Genomic DNA, 26,318 nt, shown 5'->3' with positions numbered 1-26,318 from the left:
GTGCCATTACTCCGTTACCTCTAAATTGGCCTGTTACAATGTAAATTTCCCTTTATCAATTTGGAACTAACTTGTGAGTGGGTTTCCATCAAGGGCAACACAAGTACCATAATGCCAACATTAGGAGTCTTGCTTTTCTTAGGGTGTGAGAATGTAAGAAAAAATTAAGTACAAAAATCTCCAAAAATTGGATGCCTTATTATACAAAGCTTATAGAAGCTTAGTGTGTGATATGTAACGTGTGTTCAAGTGGAAAAGTGAACATACAAAGTGTAATAAGATGTGCATATGTAGTGATCCTTTACAATGTTCTCTAATTACACTACGTTTTGATTGTTCCTTGCATGACAAAAAAACAATGTGTGGATAATGTGCCACTTACTCTTTTTCCTATTACACTATTTGTGCCTAAAGGGAGATGTAAACTCAAGTGATTTAAGAAATATTTCATAGGCAAGCCCAAGTTCGCCTAAAAGATGCAAGGGAAGCAAAGAATAATTAATTTCTATAGTAACACTTGGTCCTAGTCCCAAAAACTAATGAAAATAAAAATGCTTTTCTTAGTAATAAGATGTGTGGATAAATGACCACTTACTCCTCACTAATTAAGGTATGTGAGTTGTGAAAAACAACAAAATAAGTTGCAAAATATGTGTGGAATGTGGTCACTTACTTTTCCCCTAATTAAGCTATGTGAAAAATTCAAATAAAAACAAAGATAATCTAATTACTCTACTAATAGTGATTAGTAAAGAAATCAAACAATCTAAACTAACTGGAAAAAACTTTCATAGGTGAATACAATTCACTAAAGGCTGCCAATAACCTAGGAAAATAAAATTACAATGGAATTTTGTGATCTCTGTAAACTATGCAGGGTTTCTTGTGCACAAAATCGCATGTGTGTCTGTCTGAACAAAATTTTTGCAGACGACAAAAAAAATTCAACAGTCAAAATTTTCGGCCAAGAATAGGTCCAGAAGGTCTTGCAAAAATTCCAGAGAGATGTTGAATGCACCAAACAATGATAATGCAGAGAGGAGGTCCTGTGAAACAATCGTTAGAGTAAAAAAATTCCAGTGCAATCACCAAATATGTGTTGATGTTTTTGTAGCAACGGGGTACCAAAAGATACCTTATTAGAAGTGGGTTGTTCCCTATAAAGTAATCACAAATAGAATTGGTTGTTGTTAGGGGAAAAACATGAGAAATAAAGCATTACAAATGGTGAGAACAACATACATAACATAAACTATAAACTAAAAAATAAAACACATAAATAATGCTTGATGAATCAAGCAAGTCAATAACATAATGAAAAAGGGATCCCTTTATTGACTATTGAAACTAGAAGATGAATACAATAGATGAATACTAAACACTTGGAGAAAATTCTTTGAGAAATGATGCTAAAAAATCCTCAACAAGGAGGCTTCTTTCTTCACTCTCTTTGCAAGATTCTCCTCTCTCTCAAATAAGTATAAAGGCTCTCTCAATGGTGAAATCCTCTCCACATTAGAGTGTTTGATTTTTGAGAAACAATTTTTCCAACACAGTAATTCTCTACTTCTTCTTCAATAATGGAATGCAGGATTGTTTGAGAACAATTTTTCCATCATAACATTTCCTTGTCTTTGGTCCTCCAATGGGTTTTTTATATAGAATTTTGAATCCATGTTCCCTCTCTTGATCCATCAATGAGAAAAAGACCCATTAGTAGGACAAGATAATCCCTTAGGGCCTACCTATCTTTAGGGAAACTCAAATTTGATTGTCCTAAGTGGAACATGTCAGGGAATCTCATCTTCCCAATGGGTGAAGTGGTCCTAAATCATTGGGTCGCATTTTTCTTTGACCGTGCTGCTATCAAAGGAAAAGATGCAGAATTTTCAATTTTTTCCTTTAGATAGGTTGTGCAGTTCAATTTTACATATAATACCTTTGGAGAATTTTTTTTATTTTATTTTTCATGATGTCTTCAGTTGTAAAATCTTCACCTGTACGTTTTGTTGGACGATTTTGGGTACAATATAGATTGTACAAATCTGTGTACGATTTTTTGGTGTTAACACTTATCACCTTTTGGTCCAAAATATGGTCTCTCATTGATACCATGTTGACCAAATTGATTGCATTTCATATTGAATTAGATGGACAAACAAAAGTGGTCAAAAAGATGATTGTGCATACTTGCACATGTATAACTACAAGCATCCACGTACATGGGATGGAATCCTTCCATATGTTCAACGTAGTTATAACAGATCCCTGCAAATCTGCATTGTCTATAATCCTTTTCAGGTGTGTTTGGGTTTATAAACATTGGTTCCAATTGATGTAGCTATGCCCATTGCATCTCCACCAAAAGAGTCCTCCCATGCTCAATTCGAGGTATATAGGGCATGTAAATTTGTTGAACAAATCCAACAATTCCAATAATAGGTCCATGATATCATACATAAAGCCAATTCCAAATGGAATAAATGACATGATCAACACATTTTTCCACATAAGTTTTAGGTTGGCGAAAAGGTTTGGTTACATTCATATAAAGAGAACTGCATAAGCCCCCATAGGAAGGTCATACCACTATGAAGTGGGCCTTACACAATCTTAAAGGATCTAGGTGAAATTTATTTTGAATTGAGCATTCCCCCTTTCCTTGGATTGCAACCATTATTAAATGTGGAGCTGCTTTGACCATATTTTCCACCTTTTTTGGACACCTTGGAGGTAGTCAAGTAATTAGGCCTCAGAAATTAATTATGAATACATTGAATAAGATACAATGAATAAGATCATGGACACCAAAACAAAGGATACCCACTAAGAACAAATACAAATCTACTGGTTTGTTAAGGTAGGGTTGATTCTTCACCAAAGCAAGTGGTTCACCAGGAGCCAAATTCAACAGAAGTTTCCCCATCTAAGTAGGAAATTTGATGCAATGGAGACCATTTATTCCTATGAGGGAGAACTAATCTAGGTGGATATTGGTGGCCACCCACCTCTTCCATTTTATCAATCATTCTCAGTCTTCTTATTGTATTTTCTATGATTTTTGGGTCGCAAACTTCTAAGTCCATTTTGGGGCCCTAAATGAGGTTATTTGGTAATTTAGGGGGGCATGGTTTGACATGAAATTCCTTAGCCCTAATAAAAAGTTTTGGTCCATGGATATTTCTTTCCAACGACCTATCATGCACCACAAATGGATATTGCATACAAAGTTTGCACCACCAGGAGGTTGATTTATGAACTAACCACCTTGAGGCCCATAGACCTTTTGGGGTTTCATCTCCTAAGGCTAGGTTTATGAACATCTAGGGTCATTTATTTATGTTAAAAATGCCATTCTTTTAGCCTCTTGTAATATATTTTTCAAATACTCTTAGCCATTGTAACACCCCCATACACCCCATAGATCATCTGAAGGGAAGAAGAAGGAATTATTGTCATCGACATGACCTCTAATGTCCTGTTATGGAAATGGGGTATAAATTTTTTGTCATTTTTAGAACTCCTTGAAAATGAAAGTAAACATCACTAATTCATTTGGCTCATCAAGAGATTTTCGATGATATAATTTTTTTCTCAATTTGACTCCTAGATCAAAAGATATGGCCATTTAAAGATTCAACCAATAATCTATTGCCACGTCACTAGGATCTACCATGTGCCAATCCATCTCACTTCCATATCATCACCCAAGCATGTCCAAACCATTTTACTATCCTATACCGGACCACCATGGCATAAGACACATCACTGCATGTGGACACCTTCGGACCTCCTCGAGGGCTTGTAAATCATTGAATTCCCATAATAATAAACCTTCTCCCTTGGCCGAACTCCTTGGTTTACCGCACAAGCATATAAAAAAACTATAGAGGTGGGAAAATGATCCTTTCACATCAAACAATGGAAGGGGTTTCATGTCTTAGCCTACATCTCTCAATGTATTTCCTTGGCCACCACTATAGTGAGGCCCTGAGCCCCAAGATCCCAAGATGGATGTTTCTCCATCAACTGATAGGAAAAATTGTTGTTAATATCGATAATAAATCTCCACCTCACCCAAAAATTTCAAAGCACAACCACCCCAAGGTATGATACCCCTAGATGATGATAGCTTGAGATGACATCACTCTAATTCCATCTCGCCTATATGGAATTCTCTGATACTACCATGTCTCACTCATTTTTGGCCCCTTGGGCCCACGAACATTCCCTTTCATGATGTCCATATAGCAAGCCCCCTGAGCGCCACATCACTCTAATTCTACATCATCATAACACTATGTCCCCTGACCTGGGTCTCACCATGGTCTTGGATCACTATGTAAAATCACACTTTCATTTGCAATTTTCTCCTCATCAAATCACACAAAAATGACATTCTTTATCATTCACCCATGAAGTAAATATCTCTTAATATTAACATAGGAATCGAATGAACACAATAAGAATTCATAAGAAATTTATATAAGGTTCACATAAAGAGAGAGTCTGATAAACACTTATCTTAAGGTAGGAAGCTTGGAAAATGAGAATGTAACTTCAACTCTCCACCCAACCTTAGATTAGATTTATTTGCAACCTTTCTTATAGCCAATCACCCTTGATCTAGATTCAAATCTTGAGGAGGTATTTTACTTAGGAACTCTTAACCATCACTCACATATAACGAAAAAATCCTATTTTATCAGGTGTTCTCAATATATCTCGACTGTTACAACACATAGGTATTGAATCTGATAACATCAACATAGGGGTCTTGTAAATCACAAAGAGTCTTAATTCATTCTTGGTAGAAATTTACATAATTAAATGGTGAGACTTATTAGCGGTGTTACTACTATAGGAGTGAGAGAAAACCTACCTACTGACTTCTTAGTGGTGCTACACTTGTTTTCTCAGCCCCAAGCTACACCAAGTGTTATCAACCCAACCATTCTTGGGTTCCTTATCCCATAATCAGTTCTCAACTAGCTAGTTCCTAGTGGTTTTATCGACCTCAGAAGCAAGCTACTGTTTTGTGATTCTCAGCCTTTACACCCTCTCAGGTTTTTCTTAGTTGAACTACTTCTAGAGAGATTTATTTTCTCTAAGCTCTCCTTGGCATTCCCCTTTGCACTATTACACTCGAACTTCTATAACACCCTCCTCTCACATCTACCCAAGAAACCATCGAGCCAGGGTAAACATGTGATGAGAGGCCACTATGATATGATTCGAACTCCTAATTCATGTTAAGGAAGTGGAAATAATGAAAACACACCATAAAAACATTCAACATCAGCTACAAGACCCTCAGGATCTAGTCTAATACTTTAGACAACTTAAGCCTCAGTCGCTCTCATGCTATAGGCATGACAGCATCCAGAAACCCAAAGTTGTTAGAAAGAATACTAAGGGGGGGGGGGGGGGGCGGGGGAGAGTGAATTAGTATGATCAAATCAATAAATTTATCATTTCATACTCAAATTTATATACGCTACTTCAATGAAGGTAACAGGCGTGTATACACAACTGTCTTTAAAGAAACCAGCGTATATCCAGCAAACTTATGATTCAGTTAATTCATCATATGTTGTTCTTTAATCAATGCATCAATACTTCATTAACCATATAAACAGTAACCATGTGCAGTAATAATAGAATAAACCATCACACATAAGAAACACACATGAACACCGAGATTTAAGGTGGAAACCCAATGCGGGACAAAAACCACCTCCTGCTATATTATTTTAATATAAGAAAAACTTGTTTACAATCTTGTATTGGTGCAGACTCATACCAGTACAAAGGCACCCACCTGCAGAAGGCTACAACCTTCTCTTGTTTTCCAGCTTCTACTAGAAGGGAGCTACAAACCCCTAGCTCTTGTACTAGCCGATATGTTTACTAGTACGTAGGCACCGACCTACAAAAGGCTCCAACCTTCACTCGTTTTCTAGCTGCTACAAGAAGGGGGCTCCAACCCCCTGGCTCTTGTACTAGCCAATCCATTTACTAGTATGTAGGCACTAGCCTATAGAAGGCTACGACCTTCTCTCTTCCTCTAGGGACCACGTTTCATAAATTTTCAAACTAGATACTGCTGGAACACAACACCACAATCTGAAGGCCTCATTTCATCAAATTTTCATATTGAACCCATCAACAAAATTGAAGCTCAAATCAATCACAACTGCAATACAACCATCAAATAAATCTGCATCAACCAATTACTGAAACTTAATCATCAATCTCTGAATCAACCACAACTGAATCAATCAATCACTAACAACCCATCGTCACTGAAGTAGATCACAATCAATCAATCTGAACTTTCAGAACACTGTCACCAGAACACAAAGCAGAACCCAAAACTCTGCAACAACAACTATATCCAACTGCAACTTTAAATGTCATATGTCATAATGTATATGCTACTTGGATGTGACTAACTAGCATGTATATGCCCTTTTACCAAAGTGAACCAATGTATAGATCTGCAAATACTATCTTAAAAAATTCTCAGATATTCCAGACTTCAGCCATACCCAGATCATAACATTTACAGAATAAAACATGCATTAATATTCAGATCTAGACTATCCATGATCATACCATATAATAATAATAATTCATTTTAGGTCGCATGATCCTGATATATCATTAGATCTCATCCCCCATTAACCTCTAAGGTTCATCCTTAGTTCAGATCAAGCAAAGCACCATAAACCCATAACATGCATATTTTCTTTTGATCTCACTCTTCATAAGATATTCATTGCTTGCACACCTTGGCCTAATGATCTTCTCCTCATTATATAGCTTTAGGCCCTTTGTCAATACCTTGGACCAAAACCACTTAGGACCAATACCTTGGACCCAAAATACCTTGGACCAAAACCTTGGTTTTCCAATATGTATGCTCTTTTCCTCCTGTGGGAGTGCATGTATACATATGCGCTCCTTTTGTTCTGTTAACCCACGTGTATACGCTGCTTGGACAAAGTGAACCAACATATACTTCTTAAATCACTCTCTTTCTTCAATCTCTAGAGTCTGATCTGTAAGTTAACCTGTTGCACTGTGAATTTTCATCTGTGTGAGTTTCCATCAAGGACAATGCCTATATCACAATGCAAACAAAATACGCTCTCACAAGCTTGTTTGCTAGTGACCAGAGACTAAATTTGTTAGAACTATGCCAACGACCCTAGGATTTGAGCCACACTTTCAGGCCCAGAGCCCAGGTCACTGCCCATAATTGAACCATCTCTTCATAATAGAAAAATAACATGGAAATGACATCATTAAACCAAATACTTATTTAAGATCTTAACTGGACCCCTACTAGCCATGATAGGCATTTCGTCAAACATATCACGAATATGTAATATATAGGTGTAAATAACAATTATGAGAATAGGGGTCTCATACTTAGCTGAGAATAACTAAGAACCATTGATGCCTCAATACATCCACCGCAACTCCATCCATTAGGTCATATATACATTTATTATTCAATTACAAGTAAAAACGTGATGAAATCCATACATGTCTGTTGTCATAAAATGCATACATAACCAACATAATAACATCATAAATGCTCATGAAAGTACAACCATATATACCACATATAATCCATCAAAATACTCATATAAATACAAGGAGAAATAACCTTTCATTAATGATGAAAAATCCAAACCTACGTGGGACTTCCATTTTCCACTCGACTGTAGAATGGCTGAGCCAAATCTCTCTTCAGCCATTCACCACCATACCATATTCCAAGCATGAATGTGTTATCTCATACAAAACCTCAATCAAAACTCATCCAGGGCATCCCTAGGCCATCCACCTCAACTCATTGAACAATGATTCCACCTCACAGTCGAGCATCACAAAACCATAATCAGATTTGTCTCCATCCAAGCCTTCCATTGCTTCTAGAGTGTTTGTTCCAACCAAGGCTTCCAGTCGTAACTCAACCCATAGTTGTCGCTAGGCTTCTAGAGCATTTATTCAACCAAGGCTTCCAGGACTAGTAACTCAACCCACCAAGAGCTTCTAGAGCATTTGTCCAACCAAGGCTTCAAGGACTAGTAACTCAACCCAAGTTTTTACAGGGCTTCCAATGCGTTTGTCCAACCAGGGCTTTCAAGAATTAATAACTCAACCCAAGCTAAGGAAACATGCGAACCAACCAAAACAAGTAATGAAAGTAAACCCACAATCACCATGGATATCCAAGAAATGTCAAGGCTAGGTAATCCACTATCAATCCAAGTAATCCTCCATGCCAATGACAGATCATGACCAAGGATCCACATGCATACCAAAACTAGTGAATAAAACATACATGCAACTCAGTACCTACAAGAAAATATGATTTAGCTGCTGATCTCAATTACCTCTTGTGATTTCATGTTCTTCCTTTTCCTTCTTGCTCCAAGAATCCAAGTATGCCACACCCACCAAGAGTGCTCTAAGAAAACTCTAAGTCTCTAAGAGTATGAGAGAGAGATAATAATGACAGAGCCCCAAAACTAAAATGACAAAAGGTTACCAACTGATCCTCAAAAGCCTTTTTATGAATGAGGCCTCTATTTTCTTCATTTTCCATTGTTTTCCTTCATTTTCCTCCTGACATGAAACTTGTGACCTTTCACCTTCCTTTTCTCCTAATTTCCATTATTTTCATAAATCAATGTGCCAAAAATTCCAATTTTCCTTTCCAAAGTCTTAGCCTTAGCCTTTTCCAATTTTCTTAGCCATAAACAATCACAAGTGATCCCCATCACTAGGATTTTTCCCAACATTCAGATTTGAATAAGTGTCCCATTAACCGTGGTTATTATTTTACCTTTATTTACTTTTATTACATGGAATTTTCACCAGGGTTGTTATAAAACCTTCCCCGTGGGGGGAACACCGTCATCGGTGTTCAAAAACGGCTATAACCACAAAACTATTGTAAGAAAAATATACTGCCAATGGAGCTTTATAACTTAGCTCGATGCAGTATTTACAATGATCAACCTATTGAGAAGAAAACCAACATGAAACATAACAACATAACATCATCATGATATGACACCCATATCGCTTATTGGAGATTTATAACATAGCTCATGGCAATATTTACTTCCATATACATATGTACATAAACCATCATCATCAAAATATATACCAAAACACCAAGCCAAAAATTCTTTTCCTCAACTAGAAAACATGGAAGGATACATAGCCCGCATTTGATCTGCCATCTCCCATGTAGCTTCATCGAGCCTAAAGTGCTTCCAATGCACCTTAACTTTCTTGATTGCTCGGTTCCAGAGCATGAGCACCTTTTTCTGCAATATACATTGAGTCTCTAGTTGTAATTCTCCATCTGTTTCCACCTACAATATAGATTAGTCAATCACATGATCAACATCTTTAACATACTTCTTAAGAAATGACACTTGGAAAACATCATGGAATTTCATTGTTGTAGGTTGTGAAAGTCGATAGGCTACTGGCCCAATCCTCTCAATGATACTAAAGGGTCCACAAAAGTGTGGTGCAAACTTGGCACATGATCCAATCTGCAAGGAGTTTTTCTTTAGTTTGGTGTGAAAATACACATGTTCCCCAACCTGGAACTCCTTGAACAACCTGTTCTGATATGCATAGCTTTTCTGTCTGTCCTATGTTTCCTTTAGATTTTTCTTTATAACCTACATTTCCTGTTCCATGTCTGCCAACATATCTGGTCCAATCAATACCTTATTAACCGGATCACTCCAATTGATGGGAGTGTTACAAATCCATCCATACAATGCCTCAAAAGGACTCATTCTCAAAGATTCCTGATACCCATTGTTGTATGCCAACTCTACCAATGGAAGATACTCTTCCCACTTTCACTGTTGATGCATCACATACATCCTCAATATTTCCTCCAATATGCCATTGACCCTCTATGTCTATCCATCTATCTACAGAGGATAAGTTGTAATGAATGCCAACTATGTGCCCAAACCTACTAATAACTCCTTCCAAAACCTTGAAGTGAACTTCGCATCCTTGTTTGACACAATCTTCTTTGGAACACCATGCAATCTGACCACATCTCGGATGAATACTTGTGCTACATCGCTAGCTAAAAATGTAGACTTCACCGGAATTAAATGTGCAACATTCGTCAACTTGTCCACAATAACCATGATGGAATCATGTTGTCTCATTGTCTTCGACAAACCTGTAATGAATTCCGTGGAAATGACTTCCCATTTCCACTCTTGCATCGTGATCAGTTGTAGCAGTCCACCTGGGTACTTACATTTTTCCTTCACACGATGACAATCAAAACACATAGCCACGAAATCTACTACATCCCTCTTTAAATTTTGTCAACAGTAAAATCTCTTCACTGCTCTCAGTGTGTTCTGATAACCTGGGTGACCTCAATAAGGTTTCACGTGAAACTCCCTCAATATCATCTTCTTAAGATCATTGTTGTCTGACATCTATATCCTATCTCTGAACATGACTAATCCATTTGTTGTAAGACAATAATCCACATCCTCTACACCTACACCTGTACCACTACATGTACCTATACCTATACCATCACTTGTACCTATACCTATACTAGTATTCTACTATAACTTGTGCACAATATCCATATATCTGACATCCTTCTGACCTAACCACAAGATCCTATCATGTAGATCTGTCCCATAAGAGCTCATAGCTGCTAAGTGATTTACTTGTATCCGTTTGCTAAGAGCATATGCCACTATGTTCTCCTTACCTTGGATATACTTGATCTCAAAATCAAACTCACTAATCATATCCAACCACCGAACTTGCCTACCATTCAGATTCAGTTGATCAGATAGATATCGCAAACCACTATGATCACTCATCAATGTGAACCTCCTGCCCAGAAGATAATGTCTCCACATCTTTAATGCATGTATAATCACTACCAAATCAAGATCATGCATGGGATAGCTCTTCTCATGCTCATTCAACTTCCGTGACTCATAGCATACCACATATCATCCTGCATAAGGACTCCACCAAGTCTTCTCTTGTAAGCATCTATGCATACTACAAACTCTTTGTCTAGATTTCCAATCTTTAGCACTAGTGCATGTGTCAACAACTACTTGAGTTGCTCAAAACTAGCCTCACACTCCTCCATCCATTCAAACTTCTTACCTTTCCTATGAAATGATGTGATAGGATAAGCAACATGTGAGAAGTTTCGGATCAATTTCCTGTAGTATCCTGCCAAACCCATGAAGGATATCACCTCATCCACATTCTTAGGCATTACCCACTCCATGATGGCTCTTATCTTTTCTGGATCTACTGCAATGCCTTCCTTGGAGACAACATACCCCAAGTAGTGTACCTCAGTCTAAAAGAAACTACACTTTTTGATATTACCATACAACTTATGCTCTCTCAACAATCTCAACACTACTTCTAAATGTTTGGCATGCTTCTCCTCAATTTTAGAATATACCACTATATCATCAATGAACACAATAACAAACTTATCCAAATATGGACACAACACACTATTCATCAAGCACATAAATATAGTTGGAGAATTAGTTAAGCTGAATGGAACAACAACAAACTCATAATGCCCTATTGATGATGCTGGACCCGCCAAAATTCAGGGGATCACCCCAGTATGAAGTCCCAAATAGAACTCACACCATTTGGTGTGGGAGTCCCACCTAGTATGATGGCCCGATTGCCATTGTTTCAAGGATTTGGCTCAAATCTTGCTTGTTAGCACATGAGAGTGGTTTGCTTTGTCTTCGAGAAGTGAGGTTTGCATGCCTAGTGAGTGTAAGTGTACTTGTGTCAATGGTTCTTTCACTGTGAGTGGAATAAGGTGAAGGTGAGTTCCAGGTTGAAAGGGATCAGTCCCAACTAAGCTAGGAACACATAACACAAAAGGACATATACAATTTCTGGCGGAGCAGTCCACTTAAATACAACAGTCACAACATACAAGGTAAGATAACACGTACAACACGAAATAGTCTGAACGAGTGCAATGGTTGTTACAACAAGGTTCATGTGAAAGGTCTATCTGATGTCAAGCAAAGCAGTCAACATGGACGGGACAACATTAACATCATATACAACACATTTCCATTAATAGATTATGCATTACAACAAATGAATCAGTTTAGATGTAGACCATAGGTTAAAGCAACATGCATTACAAGTGTTAAAGATTAGTCTTACAACAAATACAATACATGTGTGAAAACGTGTTGGCCTATTAACAGGTTTCTGAATTAAGAGAAAGTTCCAAGACACATCGTTACACCATACATCACTAACCCCATCAGTGGGGCATTGGAGCCACTGCTTACTCCTCAAAGAAAATATTACGGACTCTCTTAGCTATGTGGGAGGAGCTGAGGTGAAAAGTCCTTTCATGTACAAATGAGTGGGTATTTATAGCCAAGGGTGAAACTAAACCTTGTGGCTATTAGACTACACTCATGACTATTCGACTTCTATGACTTTTCATTTACATGACTCTATGTTCAACAAGTGGGTCACTTGGACTTCCATGTTACATCACAATGATTAACAGCATAGTCCATAATGGAGATGTGGGTGACATGACTCATGACATGACTCAACATGACTTGACATGACCGCGCTGGTACACTCATGTGCTACTAGAGTGCATTTCGAGCTACGGTGCTGTTGAGTGATGGATGTGTTCATGGTGTACCATAGCTTCACCTCTACATGGCGAAATGAGTTGATTCTTCGATGGTACTTGGTTCGCTTGATGAGGCTTTAGCATGTTGTTCCTTGCTTGCATGCTGGAAGGCTCGACAGGATCAACTGTTCGTGAAGGTGCATGTTCGTTGCATTCTTTTACTTCGCATGCTTTATTCGTTCATCCGTTGGTGAACCTGTCCTTCTGCATGTGCTCCCTTTATTCATCCCGTGTGTCATCTTGACATGTTTGTTGGTGTACCTGTACCTGCAATCACTCATGACAAGACGACATCAAATCCAAAACCTCCTAGTCTACCATGACACATGATCATTTCGGATGCAAGTGATCGAGAGAGGCAGCAAGGTTGCAAAGTGGGATGATGGCTCTGGGAACTACTGATGAAAACTGCGCAAGAGTCACTGAGTGATGAAGATGGGAATCTGAGTGGACAATGACTATTTACAAGGTCTGGCTCGATTGAGAGGAAAAATTGCGTAAATTTTGGGAGGGACAGCTAGAGCTACAGAAGGGCAAGGTAGGCATGCTCTATGTATTTTCTGGAACAAATAGTCAGCAGGGGTTGGACAGCCTGATTTGTGAAATTTTCTAGAGGAATGGCTCGAGCTGCATGGAGGGTCACTGGGAGGGATTGCGCAGTTTTTTGGGTGAACTGCCCGGGAGACTTGTAGCCAGAACTATGCAATTCCTAGAGGGAACTACCAATTCACTGTTAGGGTCACTGGAAGCCAGAACTGTGTAATTCCCAAAGGGAACTGGCAGTCTGCTGCTAGGAGATGCTGGCAAGGAAATGCATTGAGGCTGGGAAGCTGACATATTGATCATCTTTGCACAATTTCTGAGCTGAGCAGACTGTTGGACAATAGAAGGCCCGCTCATGAAAACTGAGCAATTTCTTGGATGAGTCGTCGGTCAATCGTCCGAATGACTGACTAGGAAAACTGCGCAATTTTATGAAGGAGATAGGGATGGGCACTTTTTGTCTATCTGTACTGTCTGCATAATTTCCTCAGTCAGTTAGCGGGTGAGGTCAATGGCCTCTATGAAATTTTTGAGGGGAGTCAGTCTCGAGGTGATTGTCAGGTCCGACTGTCTGGGTGGCCAACATGAGAGTCAATTGAATTGCTTGAGGGTAGCACTGCTTGAAAAGACTAGCTTGGTGCTTCTGCACTATTTTGGTTGAAGGTCGATCGATTCGATGGTAGGGTGATGGTCTAGCTGTTAGAAGGGAGTCAAGTAGTCAAATCCTTCAGAAAAAATGGCTAAGTGTGTGAACAATCGAAAGATGCATAGGTGATCATACGAACACACACTCGCATGACTTGACGATGAAATGACCAAACAATCTAAACACACATGTTCAACAAGATTGACTAATGGTGCATGTGGCAAGCGCAACACTCATGATTGATCGTTCATTGATCGAGACAACACTTACGCAACAGTGAATGAGACTCCATGTGTGACTGCAACAGATGTTTTCATAGTGAAAACAACAAGCACATACGGCACGGAGACTTTGAGCATAACCAGAACATGGTCGCAAGCATGACTTAGACATCATCATGCAGATACTTGAATGCAATGAACAAGCAAGGCGGATGTAAAGACTCACACAAGCTCATGGAGTGAACCTGAGTGTGTGCAGTCATTAAGTGAAACTCTTCAAGGGAGGCTCCAAAATTGGTGTAGGCCAAAATTTTGGAGGGTGGTTGTAGCCGCTACAACACTTGGCGACACACTGGTAGAACTCTAGCTTCTCTGTTTCGGTTCATTGCTAGCACAGGGCCTTGGTCTTTTGGGGAGTATTGAATCGTTGTGTGGGTTACTTTAGTTTTCCCACTTACCCCATAGACGTACATGGTTCACCTTTTTCCAACTCAACCAAACACAATCAAAAGTTCAGCTTAGATCTCAGTGTTTCGAATATGGGAAGGGTAGTTTAGCTCACGAGTTGAATATTTTTAGAGTATAAGTTTTCATCTCTGGTGTTGCTCCACTGCCAGTAGACCTGGTCAATACCCTGACAAAGTCACGCAGGAACACACACATTTCTCCACTACCAGCAAGTCTGGTTAGTACCCTGATGGAGTTGGATGCTTCATTTCTCTGCACAGGAAACCTTTTTCTTCTTTCACCTTTGTATTTTTCAAGAGGATTGTGCATAGGCACTTATTTATTTTTGGGGCGGAAGAGGGATCCTAACTTATTGAGAGAAGAAGAGGTTTTTCCTTCAAAGAAGCATGTAAGACCTTTGACATAGTTTTGCTCGTTTATATTTTCCCCTTCTCTGTTTCTACTAGTTGAATTAGCTTAAACACATAGAGCAGAATGCTGAGTACAAGCATGGGGCTTCCCAGTGTGGACACAAGTTCACGATTGGACCAAAGCTTCACTTACAGAAGGTTTGTATTTTCCGTCAGGACTTCATTGGCCGAAGGTTGTAACCAAGCACAAAGAAAACAGACACAAGACTGGGCAAGTGCAGCAATGTCACAAATCTCTTCAAATTTCAGCCACATACTCTATTAAAAGATTAGAACATAGTAGTTGGCAGTACTTATTTCCAAAAACAAAATAGTAATATATCAAACAAACAAAATGAACGTGAGAAAAAATAGTAAGCAGAATCAAACGAAGCAAAAGCAAAAATAATAAGCAAAACAAACCAAATGAAACAACAAGTAGGAAGAAGGCTATGTACATGGCACGGGCAAGGCCCAACCTATTAAAAATAATTCTTGAGATCTTGGTTGTTGATAGGAAGATTATCAATCCTCCCATCGAGTGATCACAAACAATACGTGTATGGGCCAAGCTTCTCATGAACTGTGTATGGGCCAATCCACAGGGACTGGAACTTCGTATGTTTGCCTTTGCCTTCATGGGGCTTATCCCATTTCAAAACTAAGTAATCCACATCGAAGATAGCTTTCCCTACGAACTTCTTATTGAACCACCTCTTGATACATTTCTGGTGGAGTGTGAATTTTTCTTTTGCTTTTATCCCTTCCTCTTGGAGCATATGGAGAGCATCCATCCTACGCCGAACTAGCTGGCAAGGCTCACCTTAGGATTCCTAGGAAAGATGAAGAGCAGGCAAGTAGATATTTGGCGGTAGGATAGCTTCTTTAGCATAAACCAGGAAGTACAGTGAGGTATTGAGAGAGGCCTTAGGTTTTACACAGTTAGCCCATAGTTCATTTCTCAGGGCGGCATCATAGTTACGCTGCTCAGAGAAAATAGTCTTCCTAATTATATGGATGAGGTTTTTATTCGTAGACTCTACTAGACCATTTCCTTGTGGATAGTAATTCGATGAATGTTTTAGCACAATACCATTCTATAATGCAAATTCATAGAGTTTCAAAGATGAAAAATAAGTTGCATTATAAAAAACAAGTGATACCGGAACGCCGAAGCGTGAGATGATATTTCGCTGGAGGAAGCTGATGACCTCTTGGTCGTTCAATTGTTTGAGTGAAACTACATCTATCCACTGTGTAAAGTAGCCAGTTGTTATTAGAATATAGCAGTGTTGCTTTGACGAATGAGGGAAAATTTTCCCAACGATGTCCATGCCCCATTGTTGGAATGGCTTAGTCACTGCAACAAGGTGTAGTGGGGCTGTTGATCTTCGTGTTATGTTGGCACATCGTTAACAAACTAAGCATTTGTAGGCATAGGCATCCACATCCTTGAATAATGTGGGCCAGTAAAAACCAGCTCACATAACCTTGTGTGAAGTGGTATTTCCCGCAAAGTGACCCCTGACGGGTCTGTCATGCAGATCTTGAATTACCTTCTCTGATTCCTGTGCCTCTAGGCACCTGAGCAAAACTCCATTACTATCCTTCATGTAAAGCACTCCGTGCACTAACTGATATGCTAAGGCTTTCAGGTGCAATGCCCTCTCTTGTCTGATATAAAAGTGAGAGGGTATGGTGCCATGCTCAAGGTACTAGCAGACATCTGCATACCAAGAGGTTCTATTTTCTGTGGGGGTTGCTCGCCTTATTTCAGACATTTCAATCTCCTACTCCCAACCGACGAGCTCTGCTTCATTCTCTAGAGTGTGTACTACTTCAGTTGCTAGACTGCAGAGCCCATGTCCTTTGATCATGTGTACTGACTTGATTTTAAGATCATATTATTGCAAACCCATCATCTAGTTCACACGTCGTTCTCCCAGCTCTTGTCGTATGAGCAATGTACGAACTGTTGGGTGGGCGACGAAGACTATGATGTGGTTTTTCAACAAGTAGGGCCTGAAGTGTTTCACTACCTTGTAAACTGCATAAGCTTGTTTGTCAATGGAGGGGTAGTTAAGCTCTTGTCCCTGCATGCTTCCACTCATGAAAGGGATGGGACATTCATCACTAGGTTCATCTTTCTGAGTGAGTACTACATCTAGTGAGTTATCGGAAGCGAAGGTGTATAACAGGAAATTTTTTTTGAAATCTGGGTTGTAAAGTGCGGGCGCTTCGGTAATGGATTGCTTAATCTGGGCGAATGCATGATTTTCTTTCTTGCCCCAAGTGTACACTACATCTTTCTTAATCATGTCCTACATGGGCTTGACTATTTGCGTATAGTCCGAGATAAATTTTTGGAGGAAGTTTATCTTGCCCAAGCAGGACTACATGGCTTTCTTTTTGACTCAGTGAGGAATCTGTGTGATAGCTTGGACCTGGTCCAGATCCACCTTGATCCCGCTCTTGGTAACAATGTGTCCGAGGACATTCCCCTCTGACACAGTGAATACGCTCTTCTTGGGATTCAAGGAAATCCCATCTCTTCGGCATCGCTCAAAATTTTTCTTAAGATGGCATATGTGGTCTTCTCATCTTCTTGAAAACATAGTCACATCATCGAGGTATACCACCATGCTCTACCCAATGAGTCTGCTAAAGGTGATGTCCATAGCACGCTGAAATGTTATGCCTGCATTTACAAGCCCAAATGGCATTCATCTATATGTGAATGTACCCCACTTGTTACGAAAAGTAGCTTTGAGTTTGTCAGGTTCTTGATCCAGGTGGATATTGGTGGCCACCCGCTAATTCCACTTGGATCCCCTCTAGTGCTTCTTATAGTTTTTTTCAGTTTACTTAATTATAGCACAATTTACTATTTTTAGCAGTTTTTCGGGTCCTAAACTTCCGGAGCTGTTTTGAGGCCCTAAACGACGTTTTTTGGGAAATCTACCGCCAACGAATTTTTGGATAAAAATCGTCTTTTCCATCGTAGTCCTCGGAGAGATCTTTCCAATGGGCTATCATGCACATCAAACAGAGATAGTACGAACAATTCGCGACCCCGGGAAGTTGATGTACCAACTTACCCAAAAACGGGGCCCACAATTTGGTGTTTCATCTTCTAGGGTTAGGTTTTGGAATGTGAAGGGTTTTCCATTGTTTCTCAACAATAAATAGGCCTTCGAGCCTCATTGCAAGACAGTTCAGAGGCATGTAGCCACCACATCTCTTCTCAGAGATAAGCTACCATAGCCCTATCTAATTTATTTCCATTTCTGTTTGTAAGCATATTTCAGTATTTTACAGTAATGAAATGAGGTATCATTTCCGATGCATATCTGTCTGTATGGTTATCTCTGTATTTTATTGCATTCCTGTTTAAATCCAGGTCAGTGGTATCAGAGCGGTCTGGTTTTCTTCTCTGTTTTTCTTTGCATGTCCCCAACGAGGTCGGGATATAAGGAGTTAGGGCTTGAACTGGTCGAACCTTTGCAAGACCAGCCTCGCAAATCCCGACGGCCTCCCATGGCGGATGAAAAGAAAGACGAGGGGGCAAGAGATCCTATCAAAATCTTGCTCGAAGAAGCCCTCGAGTGACAAAGGAATGCGATGATGGACAAATTTGCCCAAATCCTTCAGCGGCTACCCAGGGGCGACGCATTGGCTTCCAACAGTAACTCCGGAAACGCCACACCATTTAAGGTACAAGTTAATTTTGAAATCCCCATATTCGAGGGTCAGATAGACGCAGATGCCATCGATAAATGGTTAAATGTGCTAGAGGGTTATTTTTCTATTCATGATTTTTCCAGTCGGGAAAAGATTATTTTCGCTCTTCTCAAAGCAGCCCCCCACGTCAAGGATTGGTGGGAAACCTACTGCGAGCAGAAGGATGAAAGTACAGGCTCACTATTTTCAATCGCACCGACTTGGGATTCATTCCGAGATGCCATCAAGGAGCAGTACTACCCTGTCAGAAGCTATGAGGATCAATACATAAAGTGGACCACGCTACGGCAGGGAAGGGACCAAGACGTACCAGAGTTTACCAATATTTTCCATACCCTTCGCACAAAGTTGGGTATCAAGGATACAGAGCAGCATTTGGTACTCAAATACCGTGGCTGCCTACACAAGTACATCCAAGAAGAAATAGAATTCCTAAACATCTCCTCGCTCGGCACGGCATACCGATATGCCGTCAAGGTGGAGCAAAATTTTAAACAAAAGAAGCGAGACTTTGGGTCTGCGAATCCGAAACAAGGGAAAGGTGCCCCCAAACCACAGAACAAAGGACAAAGCCAAGGCGGGGCGGCCCAAGACAACCCGCCAAAGCTGCAAGCAAAGAACAGTGCCGCGAAGTCGAAAAAGGACATCGGAAAGTGGTGTGAGTTCCATAAGAGCTCCACTCACAACACAAGTGAGTGTCGGGCCAAGCAGTCACTGGTGGCCGAGCTAAAGGTTTCAGAATCAGATGCATGTTCTGACTCTGAGTCAGAACCCGATAAGGGGAATGACAAAGGGAAGCAGATTATTGATGTGGAGCGCAACGCCACCGTTGCCACCACGAAGATCCAGAGGAGGAGGAGCGTCTCTTCCACTCCTAGATGTGGGTAAAGGGCTCCCCGCTATAGTTCATTGTCGACAGCGGGAGCCAAAAGAACCTCATTTCGGCAGAGTTTGTGAAACGGTTGGGCTTACCGACCACAGCACATCCACAACCATACACCATTGGGTGGCTACACCAAGGACGGGATCTTCGCGTGAGCCAATAGTGTCACCTTCCATACAACATCAAGCCCTTCACGGATGAGGTATTGTGTGACATTTCTCCCCTTGAAGTTTGTGATTTGTTATTAGGACAACCATACTTGTGGAAGCGACATGTTGTGTATGAGTCAAGGCCCCGTGCTGTTATTGTTACTTTGGGAAATAAGTTGTATAGGATACCAAAGGTAGCACCGCCTACCGCCATCTCTTTGGTTACTGCAAAACAATGCAGTAAGCTCATTTCCAAAACCGGGAAGTTTGTTTTCCTGATAATATGCCCTCAAGAAAAGAAGAAGACAGTGGCCACGACCCCCAGACAGGGCCCCTCCGCACAACAACTACAGATGGACAAGGTAGTGGAGGAGTATGAGGACATCTTCACCTCCCCTGCAGGGGTTCCTCTACACTGTCAGGTCAAGCACTCCATTGATCTGACCCCAGGTTCGCCACTGCCCAATGGACCAATCTATCGGCACTCTGTTCTGGAGAACGATGAAATCAAGAGGCAGATTCAGGAGCTGCTGCGAAAAGGTCACATCCGTCCGAGTTCATCGCCCTGTGGGAGCCCGATCGTGTTGGTACAAAAGAAGGATGGGACTTGGAGACTCTGTATTGACTATCGAGCGCTGAACAAGATCATTGTCTGTAATAGGTACCCAATCCCACGGATTGATGACCTCCTGGACCAACTAAAGGGGGCAAAATATTTCAGCAAGATCGATTTGAAGTTAGGATATCACCAGGTACCAATCGAACCCTCCGATGTGTGGAAGACTGCCTTCAAAGCCAAGGAGGGCCTTTTCGAATGGTTGGTTATGCCTTTCGGATTGATGAATGCTCCTGCAACCTTCATGAGGCTAATGGACGACATCTTGCGGCCATTCACCAACTCATTTGTAGTGGTATAATTGGATGACATCTTGATCTTTAGCAAGACTTGGGAAGAGCACCTCCACCACATCCGACAGATTCTCCAAACACTGCGAGAACACAAGTTATGTGCCAATTTGGAGAAATGCACTTTTGGCATGACCCAGGTTCAGTATCTGGGATACATTATTGATGAACGGGGGGTGCATGTGGATCCAGCCAAGATCCAAGTCATTCGGGATTGGCCATCTCCAACCACTCTGACAGAGCTTCGCAGCTTTCTAGGCCTTGCCAACTTCTACCGCAGGTTCGTGTTGGGATTTTCTCATATCACTTGGCCCTTGAGTTAGGTCACCAAGGGAGGAGCGAAAGCAAAAAAATTTTGGTCTGAATCTCAACAGAAGGCATTCACAGAGTTGAAATATCGACTCTGCACAGCACCAGTTCTTACATTACCAGACTTGCAACAACCATTTGAGGTCGAGATAGATGCCTCTGACTATGCTATTGGGGCAGTCCTTACTCAACACGGGCATCCAGTGGCATATCACAGTGAGACACTTTCAGACACAGTCCGGAAGTATCCCACTTATGACAAAGAGATGTATTCCATTGTGCAGGCCTGCCGACAATGGAAGCATTACATTTTGGGGAAGGAAACGGTCATCCACACAGACCACCGACCCCTGCAGTTCATACAGACCCAAGGGAAATTGCAGAATGATCGCCATCAGAAGTGGTCCACATACCTGCAAGGGCAGCACCAATAATGTTTCAGATTGCCTCAGTCGACCACCGATCATGGCATTAACCACCGTGCTCAACTCTTGTGGGAACGAGACTTCTGATTGGCCACTTCTCTACAAAAGCGACCCAGAATTTGGCCACACATACCAGACACTCTTGGAGGGTCAGCATGTTCCAGATTTTCACCTCCAGGATGACCTGTTATGCCACCTGGGTCACCTTTGTGTTCCTTCAAGCGAGTGTGCCAAGATGATCTGGGAAGCACACTACAGTCGGGCCGTTGGGCATTTTGGGGTCGAAAAAACGGTGGCAGTACTGCAGAAATATTTCTATTGGCCGAATCTTCGACAGGATGTCGGGAAGTACATCAGATCATGCACTGCTTGCGCCATTGCCAAACCGACCATCAAGAATCCAGGCCTCTATACCCCGCTGCCTACCCCTAGTCGACCTTGGGAATCCATCTCCATGGATTACATGTCAGGCCTCCCTTCCACTAGGCATGGAAATGACTGTGTTTTTGTGGTCGTCGACAGGTTCTCGAAGATGGCCATTATGGCGGCTGCAAGAAGAGTATCACAATAGAAGCCACTGCTAAACTCTTCTTTGAATGAGTATGGGTACACTTTGGGATCCCATAGTCTATCATTTCAGATCAGGACAGTAGTTTCCTCAGTACATTTTGGTCTAGCCTCTGGTCGATGCTAGACACCAAACTCACTAAGTCCACAGCCTTCCATCCTCAAACTGATGGCCAGACTGAGGTCGTCAACAGGATGATCGTACACATTCTGCACATGTACAACTCAAAGCATCCATGCACATGGGACGAGAGCCTCCCCTATGTTCAGCACAGCTACAACCGGGCTCTCCACAGCTCGACTGGCCACAGCCCTTTCCAGGTGGGATTGGGATTCTAGCCACTATGTCCCATCGATGTGGCCATGCCATTTGCAGCTACTCATGCAGATTCTACTCATGTCCAGTCCGAAACAGATAAGGCAAACAACTTCATTGAGCACATCCAACATATTCGCGAGCAGGTCCATGACATTCTGGAGAAATCAAATGCCAAGTATAAGCAGCGACATGATCAACATCGGGTGCCACACAAGTTTCAAGTGGGAGACAAAGTCTGGTTGCATTTGCAAAAGGAACGCCTTACCGGAGCCTATCGGAAACTCAGACCACTCCGATATGGCCCTTACACCATTACCAAGGCTGTGGGAGACAATGCATTTGAGCTCAGCATTCCCCCATTCCTTGGCCTGCACCTGGTGTTCAATGTCGACCGCCTTCGGCCATACTTTCCACCATTACTAGACACGTCCGACATTGCAGAACAACTCACACCCACAGAGTTAAATCAAGCTTGCATGGAACAAGTTGCAACTGATCGGATCATGGACACACAGATCAAGCACACTCGCCAGCAGAATATCCAACTGTATCGAGTTGTCAAAGCAGGACAACTCCTTCACCAGGGCAAGTGGCTCACCAGGGACCAAGTGCAGCAGAAGTTCCCTCATCTCATGGAGGAACTCAACGCAATGGGGACCATTGCTTCCTAAGGGGGGAGGAATGATCCAGGTGGATATTGGTGGCCACCCGCTAATTCCACTTGGATCCCCTCTAGTGCTTCTTACAGTTTTTTTCAGTTTCCTTAATTATAGCACAATTTACTATTTTTAGCAGTTTTTCGGGTCCTAAACTTCTGGAGCTGTTTTGAGGCCCTAAACGATGTTTTTTGGGAAATCTACCGCCAGCGATTTTTCTGATAAAAATCGTCTTTTCCGTCGTAGTCCTCGGAGAGATCTTTCCAATGGGCTATCATGCATGTCAAACGGAGATAGTACGACCAATTCGCGACCCCGAGAAGTTGATGTACCAACTTACCCAAAAATGGGGCCCACAATTTGGCGTTTCATCTTCTAGGGTTAGGTTTTGGAATGTGAAGGGTTTTCCATTGTTTCTCAACAATAAATAGGCCTTCGAGCCTCATTGTAAGACAGTTCAGAGGCATGTAGCCACCACATCTCTTCTCAGAGATAAGCTACCATCGCCCTAGCTGGTTTATTTCCATTTCTGTTTGTAAGCATATTTCAGTATTTTACAGTAATGAAATGAGGTATTATTTCCGCTGCATATCTGTCTTTATGGTTATCTCTGTATTTTATTGCGTTCATGTTTAAATCTGGATCAGTTCTGCTACTAGAGCCTGATTGTATCATGAAAAACCATCAAGGAGAGAGAAAATTTGTGCCCCAGATACTGTTTGCAAAATATGGTCCATAGATGGCAAGCAATGGAAAGCGGCATGACATTTGCTGTCGCACTGGAATCAACCAAATAGTTGTGAACATTTTATTCGAAGATTTCAAAAGATAGCAAGAATGGAGGGCAACCTAAGTTTGCTTCTTCCATTCGGAGTGTATTGAGCATAGTTGAAAGTGATCCAGGAGGTGTGCTTGCTCCCTTTCTAGTAGAGGTTGGGTTGTTCTTCATTTTCTATCCCAATGCGCATAGCAGGATATCTCACTGACTTTGGATCTTAGCCAACTCGAAAAAAATGATGTTCACTCGAGTTTTCTTCATGTCATCAACAATGTTGTAATCCAAAGTTGGTAGACTCACCGAGGTGTCTAGGGTAAGATAAGTGTTCGTGTTATCCAATGGAGTGTTGTGTAGGTTACTACTCATGGATGTGTTTTTGTCTGTTGCTATCCTCCCAGACTTGCTTTGTGTTTTCTACTTTGGGCCAGCCAGTGGATCAGTCTTCCTTATCAGCAATCTGATCTTTTCTTCAATCTCCCCAAGTGCGGGGGGAGCCCCTTTACTTCTAAGATTGTAATGGTTACTTTGATTTTGAGTTGTTTCTCGGTTTTCGTCTTTGCCATTGTTTACGAGCATTGATACATGTTCACCACATGCTCAGAACTTAATGGCTCATTAGGTGCAACATCTTCATCATTGTACATGTATTATAGTTGCTCCTGCATATTACTTCCCGCCTTGCTTGTATGACTATAAAAATTATTTGTGACTCACTTCTAGCCCTGACAAGAATTCTCAGGATGATGTTCTTCATGGAAAGAACATAATTTCGGATCTGCACATTGTTCGAGCTGGAACACAAGCTTTTGCGCAGTTTTTGGAACGAACTAGCTATTGCTTGATGCGTTGCTTTCCTGCCTCTGCCTAGGTGGGTGACTGCTTGCAAATGTGTCTGATCTACGTTGTTTGAGTTTGGACATTTCAGTGGATAAGTTGTTGACAAGACAAGTGGGGGTCTCAATGTCGGTTTCTTCCTTGTCTCTACCCTTACTCATCGTTGCTTGGGACTTCCTGCATTGATTCATCATCCTTGATGAGTCCAATTGCACATAGGTATTTCTCAAATTTGATAGCCTCTTCGTAGTTTTCCAATAGTGTTGGTCTCGCAACTCGCTTGATGAACTGCGCAATGCTGGTTGGCAATGCGGACGTGTTGTAATAAGTGGTGATGGAGTCATGAGGCTTAGTGTCTATTGGAAACTTGTTCAATATACGTGTAAACCTTTGATTGAAATATTTCACTTTCTCTTTTTCCTCCATATTGAGGCTTCCCAACTCTTTGAGTAGCATGGCTGGGGCCTTGTCATCAATGAACTTCTCAAGGAACATGTATTTGAATGCAACCCAGTTTTGTATAGAGTTCGGTGGAAGGTTGTGATACCAAGAAGTTGTGCGACCAACCAAGGTACATGGGAACAATCTACATGTGACATCATCATAATGTACCTCGAGGGTCTGCAGCTATAGGTAGAAGTTGTCTAGGTGGTCTTCCGCCTTTACCATGCTGTCAAGGTCAAACTTGACATTCATTCTCTCTGCTCACCTCAGCATCTTATGCAAGACAACCAGGATAGTCAATGGTCCTTGAGTCATCCATTCAAGATTTGGGTCATTCATCTGTTCATCTTCTTCGTACTCTTCCTCTCCTTCGAAGTCATATTTCTCCGACTCTAAGTTTGTTGGTTCGTCTTCACCTCCTCCTCCTTTTCTACTTTCCACTCCACCTCCTACACCAAATTCTGATCCTGAGATCACAAGAGTGCCTTGTTCACCTTGCCGGAGGATTGGAGGTTTCTTTTCATCTTCGATAGCTTCTCCTAGACCTTCAAGTGTGGAAAGGGTTGCTTCTTCCACTGATGATACAACAACACTCATGGGAGTGGCCTTTAGCTTCCTCGCTATGCGTGGAAAGTGTTGTCTATCTGGGATCAGTCTAACTGTGTTCGAGAGCTAACAAGTGATGGGACGAGTGGAGTGAAGGTGTTGATCTAAAGTCTTGTGCTCAACACTGGGAGGTGAGGAGTAACCAACTGCTGAGTCACGTGTAGGTGAGAGAGTGCAAATTACTTCCTTGACCATATGTTTGTTGAATGAATGTGAGGGGAATTTTAGCCATGTACAACTGGTGGCCCTCCTACTAGCACCAGAAATGGTGACGGTGCTAGACCCACCAACATTCAAGGGATCACCCTGGTATGAAGTCCCAACTAGACCTCACATCGTTTGGTGTGGGAGTCCCATCCAGTATGATGGTCTAATTACCATTGTCTTAAGGATTTGCCTCAAATCTTGCTTGTCAGCACATGAGAGTGGTTCGATTTGTCTTTGAGAAGTGAGGTTCGTGTGCCTGGTGAGTGTAAGTGTATTTGTGTCAATGGTTCTTTCACTGTGAGGGGAAGAAGGTGAAGGTGAGTTATAGGTTGAAAGGGACCAGTCCCAACTCAGCTAGGAACACACAACACAAAATGATATAGTGGAGCAGTCCACTCAGATGCAGCAATCACAACATACAAGGTAAGATAACATGTACAAAACTCATGGAACAGTCTGAGTGAGTGCAACGG

This window comes from Pinus tabuliformis, chromosome 1_1 (genome assembly GCF_031772625.1).
Source record: "Pinus tabuliformis cultivar Carrire ecotype Pingquan chromosome 1_1, CPIR1, whole genome shotgun sequence".
NCBI lineage: Eukaryota > Viridiplantae > Streptophyta > Pinopsida > Pinales > Pinaceae > Pinus > Pinus tabuliformis.
The sequence above is the reverse complement of the archived record's forward strand: the minus strand, read 5'-3'. Positions refer to the sequence as shown.